Genomic DNA, 18,121 nt, shown 5'->3' with positions numbered 1-18,121 from the left:
AATGTTCTTGGACAGATATTTTTTCAATGTTTTGTCCAGAAACACTTTAAACAGCAGTGCAGCCCATTGAAGAGACTGTAAGTCTATCCCTCACAGCCTCGTTTTTATTATCATTAAAAATCAAAGATGGCGCTAGCATGGAAAAAGGTCTATTATCAAAATGTTAAATGCAGCTTAATGGTTTAGACCTGGGGCCTGTTCTTCGTACTCCGCCTAAAACATCCAAAGTGCCAAATGCCAAATCTTCTAATCCTGATAATTCCTCTCTTGCTAATTTTGTTCTTCAGACGAACGTGCAGATTTGATTAGTATAGCTGATTGAGTTGTCCGAGATAATTGCACATTCCTGTTTTGATTGAAAAGGGAATAAATATATCGAGAGACGAATCAATGATCAGCAATGCAACGATTAGTTGGCGACACAACAGACTAATGTGATGATGAGGTCATAAACATTAGTAAAAGTATGAACATGATATAAATCACTACATATGTGTATTTATTTATATACATTTAATGGATTTGTAATTTGTGTACAGTATATGCATGTAACATTGGGAATTTCTTCATGAAAATAGGCACATACAGTAGTTACATTTATACTAGATATCAATTAATTTATGGAGAGACATCAACATTAATGTTAATTCTGGCCAAACAGAAAGTAATTTTTTTTAAAAGGGAACATAGTAGCCTAAGTTGCCTAAATAAAAAGAAAAGGTTGAAGAGTTCTGAATAAATGTAATATGTGTAATAACGTATCGGTTACGAATGTAACCTCAGTACCCTGAGACAAAGGGAACGAGCCATTGCGTTTAATTACATCATCCGAATTAAATGGAGGAAGGAAAAAGGCCTGAAGGTGAACCACCTACGCTCTGAAGGGTGTGGTTAGGACCGTAGGCACGTTGCCTTTTCTGGGTTTGACAGCGGCTTGAAAGTCCTGGGCCAAACTCCCGAATTTTCCACCAAACGTATTATAGATTGATAGTACATGTAAGTCACCGAGCCGTTTTACTGAGGCCAAAGCCAGAAGTAGTGCGGTCTTAACAGAGAGCAGGCACAAATCAACAGAATCCGAAGGCTAAAAATGGGGTGCCCTGCGAGAGCTTTAAGGACTAAAGTTGAGTTCCAAGTCTGGGGACTGTAGCCGGCCGGGTTTTGTTTATTCGTCTTGTTCCTTTAAAGATTTTTATGTTTAAATCATGCTTGCCTATAGAGGCGCCGGCTTCATATAGTTGCCACATACACTTTGAGAGTTGATGGAGTAAGTCCTGCGTCTAATCGCTCTTGAAGAAATATGAGAATTTCATGTATGGGGCAGTTTACTGGGTCTTTGCCATGTGAGAGACACCAATCAGTGAACACCTTCCATGACGTCTCGTGGACGGTGCTCTGGCCTGTAAAATGGTGTTCGTGACTGAACTGGTCAGTTCTGGCACATTTAGCTCGCTCTTTTCAGGGCCCACACATGCATGTTCCACAGCTGGGAATGGGGATGCCAGATTGTGCCTTGCGCCTGAGAGAGGAGATCCCTCCTCAGCGGTATTTGGTATATTAGCATCTTTATCATTTCAGGAAACTGTAGCTGATTAGGCCATTTCAGTGCAACAAATAAAATCCTTTACTTATCTTTACATATGACAGAGTGAAACATGCATACCAGGGGAAATGCATATTTGCATTTCACCAGCCATTTGTGAGCCATTTGTGTGCCATTGCGTCACTCCCAGTGGGGCAATTGCCGAATATTTCTCAAATCCCCAATACAGTTTGAGGATGAAGTTTCCATTTGCCCAGTATCACCCCTTTGCATGACAGTAGGTCCATGACGTAATTCAGGCGGACTGGGACATATGTCGCTCTCAGGGAGATGAGATGACCCTCACTCCATAGGAAGAGGCGACGCATCAGTCTCAACAGTGGCAGAGAATTAATTCCACCTTGGCAATTTATATATGCCACAACTCTCATGTCTGAGCGAACCAGGACATGACAGTTTTTTATTTCTGACTGAAAAGCCTTTAAGGCTAGAAATACAGACGATAGCTCTAGGCTTTTGATGTGCCAAGCTCTCTTCGCCCCATTCAGGTGCCGCAAGTTGGGTGTCCATCGCACACTGCCCCCCAACGTGTGTTGGAAGCATCCGTAGTCACCACTTTCCACCTGACAACTTGCCCCAGTGCGACACGTCGCTGGTAAAACACAGGAGCTGTCCATAGTGCTAAAGCAGCTATACAGCAGTGGGATATAGTGATGTGCATGCGCCCTTGGCGCCAAGCATTTCATAGCACACGGCGCTTCAGCCAGCACTGAAGTGGTCTCATGCGTAAGAGACCTAATGGAATGGTGGATGCCGCTGCCATTAATCCCAATGCGTTTTGAAACGGCTTCACTGGAAGTGTTCTCCCCAGTTTGAACTGAGACAGACACTGTAGAATGTCCAGAACGTGCTCTCTCCTGAGTTGTGCGCGCCCCCTCGTGGAGTCGAGGCAGACTCCCAAAAAGCGAGATTTGAGGTTTGATCTTCACCCTGTTCATATTGAGGCCCAAGCTGTTTAGATTCTGAAGCAACATAACAGATCCTCTGATTGCAAGGTAGTTCAAGATGTGCACACCGCTCAGTCTCAGAGGGGCGAGAACCACATCGATGCACTTTGTGAATGTGTGAGGAGCCAGAGACATTCCGAAGGGCAGGGCTTTGAATTGATACACTTTTCTCTCGAACACGAATCTCAAATACATCCTATGATGTCATGCAATTTGGATATGAAAGTATGCATCCTTCAGATCTATCGATGCAAACCAATCCTGTGGGCGTATATGCGATAAGATCCGTTTCTGAGTAATCATTCGGAACGGGCACTTTGTGAGTGCTCAATTGAAATGTCTCAGATCCAGGGTTGGCCGAAGCCCAACTTCTTTTTTTGGGACAAGAAAATAATGGCTGTAAAATCCATTTTTGGCTTGACAAAAATCTCGCTCTTCATGAGGAGATCGTTATTTTGGCTTGTAACACTGACGCATCTTCGGACGATACCGTGGAAGACAGAAAGCCATTGAAACAGGTTAGTCGGCATAGTTTTTTGCACCTATTCTGAAATACCCATTAGGGCTCGCCACGCATCTGCGTAATGGGACAGAGGGTAACTGTTTGTTTGTTTACCATGTGATATAATCTGTCGCTCACTATAGGGAAGTAGTTGCACATAATGTGTGTGATTTGAAGATGAAAAGGGCTGTTTATTGAGAAATATGTGAGCATCTTGTGCATTTGCAACAAATGCTGTGTTCTTTTTTGCACTTATTGCATTTTATGCATTTATTTGAGTGCAATACACAGAAACAACACTTTGAACAATATTGTGAACAACAATATTCCTTTCCCGAAAAACAGCAGTGGGGAGATGGGGAAAAATGTTTTGTGTCTCCAATCAAGCCTTTTTAGGAGCAAACCCGGAGGGAACCGTGGGTTCTGCTTTCCACTTTAAAGGGTTGTGCCCATCAGGAGCACTTTTGCTGCACGGTTTGCGCTTAAAGACCTGTTGCTTTGACAGCAATTCCAGGATGAGCTTTGAGGAACCAAACAATCCTGGATCGCATCAAATCATCAATATTGAAATCCATGAACAGTGAACACGAGGGAAAACAAGACTATGGAGTTACAAGGGTGCCAAAAGTGAAAACTAAGGAGCTACAAAAGTGACAAAAATGACAAACAAAGGGCAACGAAAAAACAAGACAGGGTATACATAACAGAGCCCCCCCCTCAAAGGATCGGCTTCCAGACGATCGTAAAAACCCAAGACAAAAGACAGAAAACCCACAGAGAACAAAATTATGGCACCGGGGGCAGACAGGCAGACCAGGGGGGGCACAAGAACAAGGAGGCAGTCCAAGGGGCACAGAGGGCAGGCAGGAAGTCCAAGGGGGCACAAAGGGCAGGCAGGAAATCCAAGGGGGGCCACGAGGGGAAATGAGACAGTCCACGGGGGCACAAAGGGAGATGAGACAGTCCATGGGGGCACAAAGGGGCAATAAGGCAGTCCACGGGGACACAAAGGGACAGGTTTAGGAGGCCCGGGGGCTGGCCATAAGGCAAGGGCCAGTTCAGGGGGCCTGGGAGGAGGCCGTGGGCCAAGGGCCGGTTTGGGGAACCTGGGAGGTGGCCACAGGACAGAGGCCAGTCTTGGTGGCCTAGGAGATGGCCGTGGTGCAAGGACCGGTTCAGGGGGCCTGGGAGGAGGAGTGGCCACTGGGGAGGCCGGCGGAGCCGCGAGGGGCGGAGCCGAGGAGGGTGATGGCTTGGAAGGCTCAGAAGGCGGAGCTGAGGGAGGCGGCGCCGTGGGAGGCTTTAGGAGCGGGGACCTGGAAGGCTCTGGAGTCTCTGGGGGCAGAGCCGTAGGGGGCTCTGGAGGTGGAGCCGTAGGAGGCTCGGGAGGCAGAGCCATAGAAGGCTCGGGAGGCAGAGCCGTGGGAGGTTCTGGAGGTGGAGCCGTCGGAGGCTCTGGAGGCAGAGCCGAGGGAGGCTCGAGGAGAAGAGCCGCAGGAGGCTGTGCTGAAGGAGGCTCGGGAGGCTGAGCCGTGGGAGGCTCAGGAGATTCTGGAGGCGGAGCCCTGGAAGAGCTTGGAGACGGGGCTGAGGAAGGCAGAGCCGATGCTGGCTCAGGAGGCCCAGGAGGCAGAGCCGTGGGAGGCTCTGGAGGTTGCGCCGAGGAAGGCTCAGGAGGCGGGGCCGAAGGGGGTGGCGCCGTAGGAGGTTTCAGAGGAGGAGCCCTAGAAGGCTCGAGAGGCTTGAGGGGCGGAGCCCTGGAAAGCTCGAGAGGCGGAGCCCTGGGTGGCTCAAGAGGCTTGAGGGGCGGAGCCCTGGAAGGCTTGAGAGGCGGAGCCCTGGAAGGCTCGAGAGGCCTGGGAGGTGGAGCCCTGGCAGGCTCGAGAGGCTTGAGGGGTGGAGCCCTGGAAGGCTCGAGAGGCGGAGCCCTGGGTGGCTCGAGAGGCCTGGGAGGTGGAGCCCTGGCAGGCTCGAGAGGCTTGAGGGGCGGAGCCCTGGAAGGCTCGGGAGGCGGAGCTCTGGAAAGCTTGGGTAACTCGGAAGGCGGAGCTCTGGAAAGCCCGGGAAACTCGGAAGGCGGAGCTCTGGAAAGCCCGGAAGGCGGAGCTCTGGAAAGCCCGGAAGGCGGAGCTCTGGAAAGCCCGGAAGGCGGAGCTCTGGAAAGCTCGGGTAACTCGGAAGGCGGAGCTCTGGAAAGCCCGGGTAACTCGGAAGGCGGAGCTCTGGAAAGCCCGGAAGGCGGAGCTCTGGAAAGCCCGGAAGGCGGAGCTCTGGAAAGCCCGGAAGGCGGAGCTCTGGAAAGCCCGGAAGGCGGAGCTCTGGAAGGCTTGGGAGGAGGAGCCCTGGAAGGCTCGAGAGGCGCTGGCTCTAGGACGGTCCTGGCCACTGGCGCTGGCTCTTGGACGGTCACGGCCACAGGCGCTGGCTCTTGGACGGTCACGGCCACAGGCGCTGGCTCTGGGACGGTCGAGGCTACAGGCGCTGGCTCTGGGACGGTCGAGGCTACAGGCGCTGGCTCTGGGACGGTCGAGGCTACAGGCGCTGGCTCTGGGACGGTCGAGGCTACAGGCGCCGGCTCTGGGACGGTCGAGGCTACAGGCGCTGGCTCTGGGACGGTCGAGGCTACAGGCGCTGGCTCTGGGACGGTCGAGGCTACAGGCGCTGGCTCTGGGACGGTCGAGGCTACAGGCGCTGGCTCTGGGAAGGTCGAGGCTACAGGCGCTGGCTCAGGGAAGGTCGAGGCTACAGGCGCTGGCTCACTGACCTCTGAGGCGACAGGCACTGGCTGGGTTACCGTGGTATACGCCAGTTTGGGTTCGCTGGGCGCTGAGAGCAGAGCCAAGAGGGGTTTAGGGCACGGGGATGCGGCAGGCGGAGGCCCGTCTTCTTTTCCTCCTCTGGGCGGACGAAGTTGACCATGCTGGCTCATGGACGATGACAGGCGTGGGGTCGAGCTCGCTGACCGGTGGGGCAGGTGGAAGAGGACGAGCCAAGGACGACTGGAGGGTCACCGCCGTGGGAGTAGAGGCAGGATCCTCAACCACACCCACAGTAAGCAGAGAGCCGCATACCAGAAGTGTCTCCTCCATGAACTCGCAGAGCGTCCAGCCACGCGTCGTCGTGGGCAACCGCTCTTGGTGCGAACCGGTCAGGCTAGCCTGGAAAAACACCACCAGGGAGGAGTCAGGAAAGTCGGTGGTGCCCGCCAGGTACAGGAAGTCCCTAATGTGATCCTCCACCGGGCGGCTTCCTTGCTTCAGGTCCAGGAGGCGGCAGCTTGCCCGGAGAACCGCTGGATCCATTGTTGGGTCAGTCGTTCTGTAACGCTTGAGCAGAGAGGCAGACGAGGAGATGCAGATCCAAATGCAGTTAAGAATTTATTAAATAAACAAACAAGTAAACACAAAGGAACAACCCTCAATGGGGAAATAAAACATGAAAACTGAAAACTAAACACGATGAACACAAACAGAGAACTCAGGCAGGGAACACATACCAGGCTAACAACATACCTCCATTAACAAACAACGACTGACAGAGACTGAACAAACAGACAGGGTTTAAATACAAGAATGTGAGACAAAGGGGCCAATGAACAACCAGAACACAAACTAGATGACAAGGTGATTAACAGAAGCAAATGACAAATTAACAAGGGCAGGTGAAAACAATGAACAGTGAACACGAGGGAAAACAAGACTATGGAGTTACAAGGGTGCCAAAAGTGAAAACTAAGGAGCTACAAAAGTGACAAAAATGACAAACAAAGGGCAACGAAAAAACAAGACAGGGTATACATAACAAGATCACAGTCATTTACCAACCAAATACAATTAATGCCATTGTGCAAGACATTAAAATAAGAGTACACAGACAACTTTTCAGATGCAATCATCTGGATCATGAAATATATTCTAATATAAAATATTTACAAATATCACTGGTTAGAAAAACAAATGGAAAACCAAATTAATATGAATAGTAATCACCTATTTATATACTATTTATACTATCAAATGCTTGTACCAAAGAGGTATTGGCAGCTGATATTTTGATAGTAAGTTAATAAATTACATTACAACCAGAGGGTTCAAAAATGAATCGAGACCACGTTAAATAAAGGCAAGATAACCTTTATTACATTTATTCAATACATTTCACAAAAAATTTTATAAATAAAGAATAAGACATATTGGATATGTACAGTACAAATAACTGTATGATTATTCCCAAAGTAAATTATTTTGGATGAGTGTGTGTGTTTAAAATTGATGACCAGATGGATGGATGGCATCTGACAATGTGTTTAGAAAAAAAGTAAAAGACCTGTAAAACTCAGAGACAGCATTTAGGCCACATTCACAACAAATGTAAATCAAAGTAAACCTTTACGTCTGGGTCTTCTCAACTCCAGAACTGGCCAATGCCATTATCTTATCTTCAGATCCTGGAAAGGTTAGATGAATTTGATTATCAAAGCAGGTAATTGCACAAGTTCATTCAATGGTAATAAGTGTAGTAATAGTAGTGTAGTAGACAGCAAGTTGTAGATATGAGGAACAGTTTAACATATGGGTCTACAAAATAGATGTCAGTGATAATATCAATATTTTAAGAACAAAACAAAAGGATGCATTGTAACCTAGATCAACATGAAAGGTCAATATTAACTTTCTCGCCTTCTCGTCAAGTTTTCTCAGAGCTGTGAGGATCTCCACTGTCTGATGAGTGTACACATCTCGAGGCAACTTTCCAACCATCAATCACATCATGGTCCATCTGATGCATCACATTAATTCTGTGTGAGGTGAATAATCAAAATGAACACAAATGTTTTTGTTCATAGCTTGTGTAATAATTGTAGATGGAAAAAATGTAAAAGGAAAATATTTAGTTACCTCAGCCAGTCTAGTCCGCAGTTGCCCTAGCTGCTTCTTAGCAAACAGACAAATAACTTCAGGTGTCTTAAAGGCCTGAATGATGGCAGCTTGTATTGCCTGATGGAGAAATATTTCACTATATCAGCATATGGCATATATAAAAAAATTATTACAGAAAACTTTAATGGAATAATATCGAATTTATTACCAGCTGCATTCCTCCAAGTTCATCAACCGGTGTCATGTTCCCTGACATTAACATCTTCAGTGACTCATTGAACTCGCTCAACTGCTCTAGAGTCTCTTTTTTAGTTTCTTTGTATTCCTCATCTTCAAGTTCTTCTCTGGAATGGAAAATGAATTTGAAATTAATTAATTAAAGGGATAGTTAACAAAAAAGAATTCACATTTTGTTATCATTTACTTACCTTGTGTAATTTATTTTTCTATGGAACACAAAAGTGGACATTTCACACTCTGTCGCTCTTTTTCATACAATGTAAGTGAATGGTGACAATGGCTGTCCCTGGTCCCACACCACTTTCATTGTATGGAAAAGTGTAGCTTGGACACTCTGCTAAACTTCTCCTTTAGTGTCCTTTAATGTTCTCCATTAAGTCATGGGTTGAGTAAATGATGACAGAATATACATTTTTGGATGAGCTATCTCCTTAGGGATGTGTAACCCGCACAAGAAGAGACAGTCACAATGTAAAAGAAAACTGCTTTTATTAAAGAGCAGGCAAAAGTACAAAAGGGCAAATCCAGAGAAGAGAAGTTGGGGGAGCGATAGGTCAAAGCCGGGGAATCAGAATATGGCAAAGGGGCAAATCTACAGAAGAGTGGTCAAGGGAAGCGTAAGGTCGAAGCCGGGGAATCAGAATAAGTAAAGCGATAAGACAAGCGAGTTGAATAGACAGGGGAGCTAGGGGAACACTAGAGCTGGCAAAGCGAAGGGGTAAACTAAACAATAACCAACAAGTGTGAAACGAAAGGGCAGCGTGTATATAGGGGAAAACGAACAGTGCAGGTGAAACTAATAATCTAGTGATTGGGACGAGTGCGGGTGAAACTAATACTCTGGTGATTGGGAGCGAGCATGAGAGCCAGAGGGGGGTGATTGGGAGCGAGCGTGTGAGCTCAATGAAGCGGGGTGAACTAGAGGAGCGGGGTTCGTTACAGTACTCCCCCCTCTGCTACGGACGGCTCCGGACAGCCGCGCTCGGTTGCGAGGAGCGTGACCTCTGGGAAGCGGTGCGGGACGATCGGGATGCTGGCGATGGTAGTCTAGCTTGAGAGCTTGGTCCAGGACATCCCTCGACCGTACCCACGACTGTTCCTCAGGTCCGTAGCCGTCCCAGTCGACCAGATACTGCAGCTCGCCACCCCGACGTCGGGAGTCTAGCAAGGCCCGGACCGTATAGGCGGGTTGACCTCCGACATCGAGTGGTGGATGGGGTGTTTGGGCTGCCGTGGGCGGGAACATGGGGCTATAGAACACAGGCTTCAAAAGGGAAACATGAAACACAGGACAAATTTTGTAGCGGGGTGGCAAAAGTAATTTATAAGTGACTGGGTTTATTCTTTTAATAATTTTAAAAGGGCCGACATACTTAGGGCTTAGCTTCTTACACGGGAGAAGGAGGCGGATGTCTCGGGTCGAGAGCCAAACCCTTTGGCCCGGATGGAAAAGGGGTGCAGGACGGCATCGGCGGTCTGCCTTAGACTTCTGGGTCTGGGTGGAGCGTTGTATCGGTCATGGGTGGCTCTCCAGACCTGGGCACATCTACGGGCCCAGGCATCCACCGCTGGAACGTCACTGGGATCAGCTTCCCACAGGAAAAGGGGTAGTTGGTAGCCCAGGACGCATTGGAAAGGGGTAAAACGAGTCGAGGAGCTGACCAGGCTGTTCTGGGCGTATTCGGCCCAGGGGAGGTAGGTGTGCCAGCTGCCTTGGTTCTGGGCGCAGTAGGCTCTCAGGTACCTGCCAATCTCCTGGTTGAGATGCTTGGTCTGGCCATTGGTCTGGGGGTGGTATCCCGAGGAGAAGTTGAGTTGGATACCCAGTCTGTCACTAAAGGCTCGCCAGAAGTGAGACGTGAACTGGGTACCCCGATCTGAAGTGATCTCCTCGGGAATACCGAAGTTTCTGAAGATGTGGTTGATCATGTGGTCGGCCAGTTGTGTAGTGTTGGTTAACCCGGGTAGGGGAATCAGGCGGCACATCTTAGAGAAATGGTCTATTACCACAAGGATCTCGGTCCGACCGTCGGAGGGGGGCAAGTCGGTAATGAAATCCATGGCGATGTGGGACCACGGTCGGTCTGGTATAGGTAACAGTTGGAGGAGTCCTGCGGGAAGGTGACGAGGTGTTTTGGACTGGGCACAGACTGGACACGAGAGGACATAGTCGTGGACGTCGTCCTTGAGTGAGGGCCACCAAAATCTCCTAGCGAGTAGCTCAGTAGAACGGGTAATCCCCGGGTGGCCAGAACAAAGGGAAGTGTGAACCCATTGCATCAGCTGAGGGTGAATAATGGTGGGTACATACATCCTGTTGGGGGGGTTTGAGGAGGCGCAGGCTCGTTGCCTTGAGCCTGCAGGATGGCCTCCGTCAGTTCCCATCTAATGGGTGTGACGACGCACGACGTGGGGAGAATTGTCTCTGACCCCGGGGGTTCCGAGCCATGGTTGAAGAGACGAGAGAGAGCGTCAGCCTTGATGTTCTGGGAGCCTGGGCGGAAAGTAACAGAAAAGTTGAAACGGGTAAAGAACATCGCCCACCTGGCCTGTCGAGGGTTCAACCTCTTGGCTGAGCAAAGGTACTCTAGGTTCTTATGGTCGGTGAAAACGACGAAAGGGAACCTAGAGCCCTCCAACCAGTGACGCCACTCCTCCAGGGCTAGCTTGATGGCCAGCAGCTCTCTATTCCCGACGTCGTAGTTCTGTTCGGGGGAGGACAGTTTATGGGAGTAGAAAGCACAAGGGTACAGCTTAGCGGGAGTCCCGTGTGGTTGGGAGAGTACAGCTCCCACCCCTACATCTGAGGCATCCACCTCTACCACGAACGGGAGAGTGGGATCAGGTTGTTGGAGATCTGGGGAGGTTGTAAAGGCCTCTTTTAGGGCCTGGAAGGCCTGCTGGGCGGGTGCGTTCCAAGTGAGGAACTTCGGGTTGCCTCGTGTCAGAGACGTGAGAGGTGCGGCGATCTTGCCAAAATCTCTGATAAAACGCCGGTAGTAGTTGGCGAAACCCAGGAATAGTTGGAGTTCTTTGAGCGTACTGGGCTCGGGCCAGGACAGGACTGCGGCAACCTTGTCGGTCTCCATCTCCATAGTTCCAGCAGACAAGACGTAGCCCAAGAAGGAGACGGAGGGGCGGTGAAAGGCACACTTCTCTGCCTTCACAAACAGGTCGTGTTCTCGCAGTCTCTGTAACACTCTCGAGACGTGAACGGTGTGTTCAGAGAGTGTGGAGGAGTAAATTAAAAGGTCGTCTATGTAGACGACGAGGAAGAGGTCTAGCATGTCCCGGAAGACGTCGTTCATGAAGGACTGGAACACCGAGGGGGAGTTGGCAAGGCCGTACGGCCGTAGTGCCCCCTGGTGGTGATGAATGCAGTCTTCCACTCGTCCCCCTTGCGGATGCGTACAAGGTTGTACGCGCTCCTGAGGTCCAGTTTGGTGAAGATCTTAGCCTTACTGACCTGTTCGAGGGACGGCTGGATGAGAGGCAGGGGGTAGGCGAACTTCACCGTAGCCTTATTTAAGGCTCGGTAATCGATGCAGGGGCGAAGCCCGCCATCCTTCTTGCCCACGAAAAAGAAGCCGGATGCCACCGGGGAGGTGGACGGCCGAATGATGCCCAGACTGAGTGCCTCATCGATGTAATCTTCCATAGCTTTGGTTTCGGGTAGCGTTAAGGGGTACACTCGGCTCTTAGGGAGTGGGGATCCCGGAAGGAGATCGATGGCGCAGTCCACACTACGGTGTGGGGGGAGACTAACCTGGGTCTTCTCGAACACGTAGGCGTAGGAGGCGTACTCAGGAGGGATGGAGACCGGAGATTTCACTTCGGGGCTCTCTACAGAGGTGGAGAATACCGGAAGGGAAATACAATGGGTCAAACAGTGGTCGGTCCAGCGCAACAGCTCCCCTGTGTGCCAGGAAATGTGGGGGTCATGAAGCGCTAACCAGGGGTGGCCCAAAACCACTGGGTCTCTAGGTGACTGCACAACAAAAAACTGGATGAGCTCTGTGTGAAATAAGCCCACTTGGAGGGACATGGCATGGTCCGGAAGGAAATAAAACCCGATCCGAGGGGTGCCCCATCCAGAGAATTAACTCGGAGAGGTGGCACGACCAGACTGAGTGGGATGGACAGTTTTTGGACCAAGCCATCGTCTAAAAAATTCCCCGCTGCCCCGGAATCAACTAGGGCTGGGGTAGAAAAGGAGACATCATTAAAACTCAACACTACAGGGAGGCAGACTTGTTTCTGGGTAATGCTGAGAATGACTGACATCTCACCTGACTTTTGGAGAGGGAACGTCGGGGACAGGTCGGGCATGAGGTAACACGGTGGTCCGGAGCGCAACAGTACAGGCAGAGGTTCTGCATCAACCGTCTAGTTCGTTCTGCCTTAGTTAATGGAGCGCGACCAAGTTGCATGGGTTCGGTTTTGGAAGAGCATTCGGGAGTGATGAGTTTAGACGAGTTGAGGTCCGTTGTAAGCTCTTGGACGACCGAGGGGGTGCGAAAAGTACGGTCACGAAGCAGGTTATCCACTGTGATGGAGAGCTGAATGTAGTTCTCCAGCGACAGCGACTCTCCTCGACATGCCAATTCCATTTGAAGCTGGTCACTCAAACCCAGGCGGTAGATGGTCAACAAAGCGGGGTTGCTCCACCCACTACCCGCAGCAAGGTTGCGGAAATCAAGTGCGTAGGCTGCGGCTGTGCGTGACGCCTGTTTCAAAAACACGAGGCGGCTGCCCACATCCCTACCAGCTGCCGGGTGATTAAAAACCACGGCAATCTGGTGGCAAAACTGATCGTAAGAAGTCAGAAGGGGGCTATCGGCAGTCCACAATGCGGTGGCCCATTGACGTGCTTTACCAGAGAGCAGTGAGATTAAAAAGTGTACTCTCTCACTGTCAGTGCGTAAAAGGGGGTGATACGTCATGTATACACTACATTGCATTAAAAACCCCTGACAAGCTTCTGATGAACCGTCAAACCTCTCGGGGGGTAGAAAGCTCGTGCGCTGGGAAATGCGGTGGGAACATCAACAGCAGTGGCGGCTGCTGGTCTTTCAAATAGGGGAAGCTCATTTTCAGCCTACATTATAAACTTATTTTCCCTATTTTTTGCACTAAATCAATCTTAGGTGTTGATCTGCCCTGCTGTTTAATTCTAATTTTTTTCTCGTAAGGAAGACTTTCAAATGGCTTCGCCAAAATCAGGTCGACAATATTAGCACCGTCTGCCATCGTGCGCAGTTTCACCCGTACGACGCTAGCCTAGCCTACTGTATGAATGAATGAATGAACGAACGAACGCTCTAAAACAAAATATATTAAACTTGGTAAAACTGAAACAAGGAATGTGGTGTATAATTGTGTGAAATGTATTATGCAAATTGACTAGCAATTTCGCCAAACAAATATAAAGAAATAGGTTGCAGCAGTTTGTCTTTCGACTACACTTGAGAAATCTCGCGATGGCACTGAGCCGAAATAGCTTCAGTGACTTCTTATAGTACAGATTCGCTGTCAATCAAAAGGAGATGCAGTCTTTCGACAGATCCTCCAATCATCACGCGGAAGCCCGGAGTCCGGGCCAGCCCACTCCTCATTCACCCCCAGAGACGCTGAGCATCCGTGGGCGGGACATAATCGCAGCATTTATCCAATGACCGTCTATTTTCGAGCACTGAAAAAAACTGTTCAGAGCAGCCCCATTGAAGTCAATGGATGCTCGGCTTCAACAGGGAAATGCACTGACGCTACGGGAATGTATGAGAAGTAAATCGAGTCAGCCGACCTGCTATATGTAATGTAGCTGATTCTGAACGAACTCGTCTTCGAGATGAACGTGTTCTAACGCATTTTTAGTCAATAAATTGTTTACACAATAGTACGTATTTGACCATTATTTTTTTGACATTATAGGGGAAGCTGAGCTTCCCTTGCAGTCTTAAAGAAATCCCCACTGATCAACAGGTACAGGGACAGACACAGGTGGAACAGGGTGAAATTGATCGGAAATAGTACGTACCGTGTGCAGTATTTCCTGTATCTGCTGTCCCTGAGCCATGAGTGCTTGGTCGTGTTTCCCAACCGTGGATCCTTGGGCAGAAAGCGCCGTGCAAATCCGCTCTAGCGAGCTGCGGAAATCCTCCGTGGGTTCCATTGTGACTGTCTTCAGTTGGGTTGGTTATTCCGTAACCCGCACAAGAAGAGACAGTCACAATGTAAAAGAAAACTGCTTTTATTAAAGAGCAGGCAAAAGTACAAAAGGGCAAATCCAGAGAAGAGTAGTTGGGGGGAGCGATAGGTCAAAGCCGGGGAATCAGAATATGGCAAAGGGGCAAATCTACAGAAGAGTGGTCAAGGGAAGCGTAAGGTCGAAGCCGGGGAATCAGAATAAGTAAAGCGATAAGACAAGCGAGTTGAATAGACAGGGGAGCTAGGGGAACACTAGAGCTGGCACAGCGAAGGGGTAAACTAAATAATAACCAACAAGTGTGAAACGAAAGGGCAGCGTGTATATAGGGGAAAACGAACAGTGCAGGTGAAACTAATAATCTAGTGATTGGGACGAGTGCGGGTGAAACTAATACTCTGGTGATTGGGAGCGAGCGTGAGAGCCAGAGGGGGGTGATTGGGAGCGAGCGTGTGAGCTCGATGAAGAGGGGTTAACTAGAGGAGCGGGGTTCGTTACAGGATGTCATTACCTGCATTCCTTTAAATCCTGAATCTGTTGCATTAAGCGGTCCAGCTGTTCTTCCATGTTTTGTCTCAGCTTACTTGTTTCTGATTTTCTGATTGAGAAGACATTCTGTTTATTTTTTATTATAATAATTATTATGATTTCAATGAGAATTTTCAGTACCATCTCTCCATACAAAACATGACATTTACTGTTCCTACATATGTCGCCCATGCCTAAATCCACCACTGGGCACAAGACAAGTGTGTTGATTTGGTAAGGAGTAAACAAACAGCTTGTCTTGTTGTCTTACAACAATTATCTGGCAAATGAAAATGACACTAATATACAAACATATATAAAATTGTTTGCGTGGAAATGACAGCATATGATTTTATTGTTCTTAGGTGTCTTTCTGTAAATCACGGGTTTTAAAATTATTGATGTGTGTATGTGTACATTACATCTAGTTTGATTACCTCTGTTATGCATAGAGTTTTATTGTATTATATATGATCCTTAAATCCTCTAATCGCCTGAATTAATACCTGTACAGTGTGTAATGTGTAGTATTGAGGACAGTCCCTCTTAATGTCTCCTTGTCCCCTGTTCCCTCAGATCCTCGGACAAATTTATACTGCAAATACCTCGCTCCTACTTTTTCTATTGCTGACACTAGATTATGGAACAGTATACCTCTGGACATTAGGTCTGTTTTTAAATCACGCCTGAAGGTGTATCGGTATTCCTTGGCTTTTACATGAATGTTTATTATAGATACTATGGGTAATTTTTTGTTTTTGTGTTATTTTTCTTATTAGTATTTTATTCCTTTGTATACTGTTATTGTTTAATTTGCATTATGTACAGCACTTTGGTACACACTAGTTGTTCTTAAATGTGCTATATAAATAAACTACCCTTTACCTTGCCCAAATGTTGTCATGGAAAAGTGCAGGAATGCTACAACTCCCTACCTACATTTTTTTATTTGGAAAAGGCCAGATCCTTACAGTGAGATTTTCCCTTAGGGAAAAATATATTTTCTGTCATTTCATTTCATTTCATTTTATTTGGTTTATCATTAACAAATATACAATAACAAATATTCAACTCATCATATACATAACTTTTGATTAAACCAAAGGGTATAGGCTGAAGCTCAAGGCTTACAACAGTCAAACAGTGCTCAATTCTCTTCTTACAAACACTTGAAACAACAAAGTCATAGATATTAATTACCCAAAACCTATCTATATGAAAGTATCATCTTGTTTCTGAGGAGGCGTTTAAATCCACTTATTGTTTGTGTCAATTTAAGATCTATATGCAAACAATTCCATAAATTCACTCCTCTTACAGAGATAGTTCTACATCTAGTATTTGTTCGTACCTTCAGTTTTTTGAACAAACATGTTCCTTTTAACTCATACTTACAATAACGTTTCTCAAACATACTCAAAACCTTATCAGGCAGCATTTTATAGTATACTTTATACATTATCAATGTAACCTTGTAATCCACTAAATCATAAAATTTTAGAATGTTTAATTTTAAAAATAAATCGTTAGTGTGATCCCTATATTGTGATCTTGTAATAATACGTAAAGCTCTCTTTTGTAAAATAAAAAGTGGTTGGGTGTATGTCTTATACGTATTACCCCAAATCTCCAGACAATACGTTAAATATGGAACAAATAATGATGCATATAACATAAATAATGCCTTCTTATTTAACAAATTCCCAATCTTATTTAATATCGCGACTGTCTTTGAGATTTTAGATTTTACATAATCAATATGCTTTTTCCACCCCAATTTACAATCTAATATAACACCCAAAAATGTTATTTCATTTACTCTTTCTATTTCCTCCACCCCTATTCTTACTTTCACTTCTGTCACACTATTTTTACCCCAAATCATAAACTTTGTTTTACTCATATTCAGTGACAGCCTATTAATATCAAACCATTTCTTAACCCATTCCATCTCCCTTTCCACATTTCTCACAATGTCTTTTATTTCCCAGAATAAAAAAAATTGGTATCATCCGCAAAAAGAATAGGCTTGAGAACACATGAGACCCTACAGAGATCATTTAAATATAAAATAAACAATTTTGGTCCCAGGACCGAGCCCTGTGGAACCCCACAAAGAATTTTCAGGGGACTTGACATAATTCCATCAACTGAAACAAATTGTGTTCTATTATTTATATATGAACAAATCCAAGAATATGCAACCCCTCTGACCCCATACTTAAACAGCTTCTTCAGAAGAATATCATGATTTATAGTGTCGAATGCCTTTTTCAGGTCAATGAAGACACCCAGACTCACTCTCTTATCATCAATAGCCTTGCTTAACTCATCCACTAGTTTCATTATTGCAAGTCCGGTCGACTGCTTGGCCTGAAATCCATACTGCTGCTCAATCAAAATATTATATTTATTAATAAAACTATCCAACCTTTTAACAAACAGTTTTTCCAATATTTTAGAAAACTGTGGAAGAAGTGATACAGGTCTATAATTTGATAAATAATTTTTATTACCTGCTTTAAACAAAGGTATGACCTTTGCTACCTTCATCTGGAATATTCCCGTCCTAAAAGAAACATTACATATGTGTGTCAATGGTTTAATAATTTCTTCTATGGTTTCTTTCACTAAGGACATATCTATGTTATTGCAATCTTGTGATCTCTTACTTTTATAGCTTAAAACCATTCCCCTCACTTCAGATTCACTAACCTCACTTAGATACAAACTTTGCAGATTGTTTTCAATTAAATCATCCAATCCATTTTTCTCTTTTGGTTCAACAATATCCCTTGCGAGATTCAGTCCCACATTAACAAAAAAATCATTAAATTCTTCAGCCACATCTTGTTTCTTGTCTATGCACATATTATCTTTTATTATAAATTTAGGATATGCAGCTTCATTGACTTTATTTCTTATTAAACCATTTATAACTTTCCACATTCCTTTCATATTTCCTATATTTTCCTCTAAACAACTGCTATAATATGTCTCTTTCCTTAACCTAAGTATTTTCGTAAGTTTATTTTTATATGCCTTATATTTCATCTCAGCTTTTTCCATTCTTTGTCTTAAAAAGACCCTATATAGTGTGTTTGTCACATTCCTCTGTTGTCTACCCTGTGTTCTGTGTCTCACCCATCACGTTTATGTCATGTTTCCGTGTGGTCTGCTCCGTGTTTTCCGTTTCACCCGTCACCGATCCGTTCC

General features: G+C 46.5%; 1 pseudogene; it reads right to left on the bottom strand.

Annotated features, from left to right (window-relative positions):
- Window positions 1-7,481: 7,481 nt before the first annotated feature.
- Window positions 7,482-17,251, bottom strand: LOC127628574 (protein LZIC-like; annotated as a pseudogene).
- Between the last annotated feature and the right edge of the window lie 870 nt (window positions 17,252-18,121).

The sequence above is a fragment of the Xyrauchen texanus genome, chromosome 35 (assembly GCF_025860055.1).
Source record: "Xyrauchen texanus isolate HMW12.3.18 chromosome 35, RBS_HiC_50CHRs, whole genome shotgun sequence".
NCBI classification, from domain to species: domain Eukaryota; kingdom Metazoa; phylum Chordata; class Actinopteri; order Cypriniformes; family Catostomidae; genus Xyrauchen; species Xyrauchen texanus.
Note: the sequence above shows the minus strand (reverse complement) of the source record. Positions and strands in the feature narration are given on the sequence as shown.